Below are 6,010 nucleotides of genomic sequence, written 5' to 3'. Positions count from 1 at the left end.
ACCCCTCCTCTTTGTGCGTGTGAGTATAAGGTGTTTGAATCTTTACTTGAAAGATAATCATTGGGAAACGACCTAGGAGTCACTTCCTAGTACTACAATTCTTAATTGTTATATTATTTGCATCGAGTACAACCTCGATCAAATTTGGCGCCGCTGCCGGGGATTATCGGTTATTGTCAAAGGTTCTTAGTATAGTTTAGTGCGTGTCTTAGAATAACTATTCTATTTGGGTTTCAAAATCTTCCTGTAGCATTCATTGTTTGTTTTTTGTTGTCTTGTTTAGCTATTTTCCTGTTGGTTGATTCGGGTGTGTGTTGGTTAATATAGTTGTGGTTGAAATTTTTGCATGAAACATTGTTTCCACACTTCTTTCATCATATATTGAATACTGGTGCATCATAGTCAATCACCTTACTACTGGTTATAAGATACAAACAAGTAGTGACTAGTTTTACCGTTGATTTTCTATATTTGGCCTAACTTTGGTATCGTTAATCAGAATTGGACACATTATATATGCATTTGAGGTATAAAAATCCAACGATTCTTTCTCTACACACTGTGTCTTTAGAACCCACCCTGAAAATCCAAAAAGATACTGTTTACTATTTCCTTTTTATTTTACAAGTTTATTTTTCCAATTGTTTTGATTTTGTTGCATTTAATTAAATTAGTTAGCCTTTGAGTTTTGTCCTGAAACTTTTTGTGGATGTTTCCTATGATATTAGGATTTTATTGATGAAAATTTTTGGTTGATCACTGAAATTTAACATGTATTTCACTTACTGCCCTACATGGTTCTTACTACTGCATTTAGTGCATGACTTGGGGAAATCCTAACTCTTTGCATCCAATAAATCCTTAAATTGATAGAACATTTCATAGTTTGATTAGACAATTTAGGAATTTAATTTTAGATAGTGAGTCTTTTCATCTTAGTGTTAATCTATCTGATAGTGATACTAATTCTATTGTTTCTGTGCATTCTGTTGCATACCCTGAAAATATGGATGAACCACCTCCAATCCCACGTGAGAGGACATTAAGGGAGCTGGCTGCACCTGTTTTCACATACGAAAGCTTGTGTATCCAGTATCCCAATGAGGATGTGCCATATGTGCTCAAAACTGGACTAATCCATTTGTTGCCTAAGTTTCATGGACTTGTACGTGAATATCCTTATAAGCATCTTAAGGAGTTTCACATTGTATGTTCCACCATGAAGCCTCGTGATGTCCAAGAGGATCACATATGTTTGAAGGCATTCCCACATTCACTTGAGGGAGCTTCAAAAGATTGATTGTATTATTTGGCCCTTGGTTCTATTACTAGTTGGCCTCATCAAGCAGATACAACCCTGGTTGGAGGAATCATCCGAATCTTAGATGGTCTGATCCTTCACAGCCTCATCCAGGACCACCATTTCAGAATAATAATGCTGCACAAAATAGACCATATGTGCCTCCTCCAATCTAACAGCATAGGCAACAACAAGTGAATAGTAATCCTACTCCTGCATATAGTGAACCTTCATTAGAAGAATTGGTGAGGCAAATGATAATGCAGAATATGCAATTCCAACAAGAGACCAGGGCTTCCATTCAGAGACAAGAGTCCTCCATTCAGAATTTGACCACCCAAAAGGGAGAGATGGTTGCTTCATTAAACACATTGCACTCTCAGAATTCTGATAAGTTGCCTTCCCAGATTGTGGTCAACCCGAAGAGGGTGAGTTCCATCACTCTAAGGTCAGGCAAACAGATTGAAGTTGATCTAGCTGCATCAAGAATGAAGCAACCGGTTTTACAAGAGACTGAGAACACTATTGAACAAATTCTTGCTAGTGAACCTTTCACAAGTGCTACACAACCATCTTCTATTCCTCTTCTATTTCCTCCAAGAACCATTCAAAGTAAGAAGATGGAAGAGGTAGACAATGAGATCTTGGACACATTTGGAAAGGTAGAGGTAAACATACCTTTACTTGATGCAATCAAACAAATTTCAAGATATGCAAAATTTCTAAAGGAGTTGTGCACTCACAAGAGGAGGCTCAAAGGTAATGAGAGGATGAGCTGGGGCAGAATGTTTCCGCACTAATAGGTAAACATGTTCCTCACATTTCTGAAAAATGTAAGGACCCAGGTACATTTGTTGTACCATGCATAATAGGTAATAATTTAGATCTAGGTTCTTCGATTAATGTTATGCATATTTCTGTTTTCATGTCTCTTTCACTTGGACCTATGCAATCCACTGTGGTAGTGATTCAATTAGCAAACAGGAGTACTGCCTACACTACTAGTTTGATAGAGGATGTCTTGGTTCAGGTTGGTGAACTTATTTTTCCTGCTACTTTTTATATTCTCGATATGGAAGAGAGATCCTCCCGTAACACATTTCCTATTATTTTGGGGAGGCCATTTTTTAGAACAGCTCGAACCAAGATAGTTGTCCATGCTGGAACATTGTCTATGGAGTTTGGTGATATTGTTGTCCGATTTAATATTTTTGATGCTATGAAGCATCCATCTAAGGACCATTTTGTGTTTCATTTTGATTTACTTGATGAGTTATCTAATGAGCATATCTCTGATTTTCTTAATGATTTTGATTCTATGTCATTGATAGACTCATACACTTGTCATACATGCAAAAATTTTGAAATGTGTAATTCTTGTATTGGTGAGTTTATGCATATTTCTGTTGATCCAAATGATGTTGAATCAGATTGCACTAACCCAATTTCCGTAGAATCTATGTTGAATCAGATTGCACTAACCCAATTGTTGTTGAATCAGATTGCACTAATTTACTTGTTTATGTGTTGGTTGCAGAATCTATGTCTGCTACTTTGGTTCCATCTATTTTGCAGGCACCTGTATTGGAGCTTAAACCTTTGCCTGAAAACCTCAAGTATTCTTACTTAGAGGATGATGAAAAGCTCCATGTTATTGTTTCCACCTCCCTTGACGTTGATCAAGAGGAAAAGTTATTGTAAGTGCTAAAAAAGCATAAGAAGGCAATTGGTTGGACCTTAGTTGATATTCCATGTATTAGCCCATCCCTGTGCATGCACATGATACTCTTGGAGGATGGAGCTAAACCAGTAAGGCAACCACAAAGGAGACTCAATCCAGTCATCCTTGAGGTTGTGAAGAAAGAGGTCAGAAAGCTTCTTCAAGCTGAGATCATATATCCCATTTCTGATAGTCATTGGGTGAGCCTAGTTCAAGTGGTTCCAAAGAATACGGGAATTACAGTGGTGAGAAATGTGAGAGATGATTTGATTCATACGAGAGTGCATTGATTATAGGAGGCTCAACCAAGAAACAAGAAAATATCACTTTCCTTTGCCATTTATTGATCAGATGCTTGAGCGCTTAGCAGGTAAATCTCATTACTGTTTTCTTGATAGTTTTTCTGGGTACTTCCAGATCCATATTGCTCTTGAGGAGCATGAGAAGACCATATTCACCTGCCCCTTTGGCACTTTTTCCTATAGGAGGATGCCTTTTGGCCTATGCAACGCCCCTCGTACATTCCAGTGGTGTATGGTGAGCATTTTCAGTGATTTTTTAGAGAATTGCATATAGGTGTTTGTGGATGATTTTACAGTCTATGGATCTTCATTTGATGCATGGTTAGATAGTCTCGATAGAGTTCTTCATAAATGCATCGAAACTAACCTTGTTCTGAATTACGAAAAATGTCATTTCATGGTAGAGTAGGGAAAAGTTTTGGGGCATGTGATATCAAATAAGGGAATTGGGGTAGATCTTATCAAGATAGTTGTTATTTCACAATTGTCTTACCCCTCTTGCATGCGAGAGGTTCGTTCTTTTCTTGGTCATGTAGGTTTAGCAGGTTCATTAAAGATTTTAGCAAGAAGGCTCTTCCAATATCCAACATGTTGCAAAAGGAGATGGCCTTTGATTTTGATGAGAGATGTATGGAGGCATTTGATTACCTTAAGACAGCCTTGACCACCACTCCTATTATCCAAGCACCTGATTGGACAGTCCATTTTGAGCTGATATGTGATGCTTCTAATTATGCATTGGGGGTTGTCCTTTCTAAAAAAGTGGACAAACTGCCTAGGGTGATTTATTATGCTTCCAGGACCTTAGATGTTGCACAAGCAAATTATGCCACAACTGAAAAAGAGCTTATAGCTATTGTATTTGCTATGGATAAGTTTATGTATTATTTGCTTGGTTCTAGAATTGTTGTTTTCACTGACCATGCAACTTTAACGTTCCTATTGAAGAAAGCTGATTCCAAACCAAAGCTGATTCCAAACCAAGGTTGATTAGATGGATAAGAGTTTGATTTGGAGATCCGTGATAGGAGTGGAGCACAAAATTTGGTGGCTGACAATTTGAGTAGGATTGAGGGAGTTGTTGACATGATGCCTATCAAAGATGATTTTCCTGATGAACAGCTTTTGAATATTTCTGTTTCTTTCCCCACCCCTTGGTTTGCTAACATTGTTAATTATTTGGTTACATTAGTTTTTCCTCCACTTGCATCTAGAGCTCAAAATGATAAACTTAAGAGTGATGTTAAATATTATGTTTGGGGTGATACCTATTTGTGGAGATTGTGTATTGACCAGGTTACTAGAAGATACATTCCAAATCATGAGATTGAGTCAGTCCTTCAGTTTTGTCATTCTTTTGCAGTGGGTGGTCATCTTGGTACCCAAAGGACAGCACGAAAGGTGTTTGACTCTGAATTTTATTGGCCCACCATCTTCAAAGATGCATGGAAGATTTATAGCAGTTGTGAGCAATGTCAGAGAGCAGGTGGTACCAGTGTTATAAAACTCGGCTCGAACCGGTCGATCAGACTGGTTCAACCGTGAACCGGTCATCTAACCGGTCTGAGTCTCTCATCTAACCGGTTTTGTATCAAAATTGGTTTAACTCAGTTAGTTTAAGCGTAAAACTGATAATTTGGATGATCGGACTGGTTGGACCGGCCGAGTCAATCAAAATTAAAAAAATAACCAAATTGATGAGGTGAAAAAGTCAAATATTTTTAATTTATATGTAATTATCTTTGTCACTTGTTATCTTACGTTATAACGAAATCTTTGTTGTTTAATTAAATTTTAAATTTATTGTACATTTTTGTTGTAGTTAAAGCATAGTTTATATATTATTTGATAATTTTTTCAACTTGCTTGTGTCATTTTATAGTATTAAAATTTTCTTTATTGATTGTTTAATTAGGTATACTAATGTTTTTAAATTTTTAAATTTTAACCGGTCCAACCATTGACCCACTGGTCGGACCAGTAACTCATTGACCCAATACCCTGACCGAGTCATTAACCGGTCCGACTTTAATAACACTGGGTGGTACTATTTATTGGAGACAAGAGATGCCTCAACAACCTATGTTGTTTTGTGAGGTGTTTGATGTCTGGGGTATTGATTTCATGAGCCCATTTCCTGTTTCTTTTGGCTTTTACTATATTCTACTTTCTGTTGATTATGTTTCTAAATGGGTGGAAGNCATTTCCTGTTTCTTTTGGCTTTTACTATATTCTACTTTCTGTTGATTATGTTTCTAAATAGGTGGAAGCTAAGGCCACTAGGACTAATGATGCTTGGGTTGTTATGGATTTTGTTAGGTCTCACATTTTTTGCAGGTTTGACATACCCATATCCGTTGTTAGTAACCAAGGCACCCATTCTGCAATAGATCCATGCAAGCTATGCTCAAGAAATATGGGGTTGTTGAAAAAGTTTCCACACCTTATCATCCTCAATATAATGGGCAAGATGAGATTTCAAACAGAGAGATAAAGAGGATTTTGGAGAAGATGGTGCAGCCTAACAGAAAGGATTGGAGCAACAGACTTGAGGATGCTCTTTGGGCACATAGGACTGCTTACAAGACACCCATAGGGATGTCCCCTTATCGGGTTGTCTTTGGTAAAGCATGTCATCTTCCTGTAGAGATAGAGCATCGTGCATATTGGGCTGTGAAAACTTGTAAC

The sequence above is a fragment of the Lupinus angustifolius genome, chromosome LG05, assembly GCF_001865875.1.
Source record: "Lupinus angustifolius cultivar Tanjil chromosome LG05, LupAngTanjil_v1.0, whole genome shotgun sequence".
In the NCBI taxonomy this organism is placed as follows: Eukaryota; Viridiplantae; Streptophyta; class Magnoliopsida; order Fabales; family Fabaceae; genus Lupinus; species Lupinus angustifolius.
Note: the sequence above shows the minus strand (reverse complement) of the source record.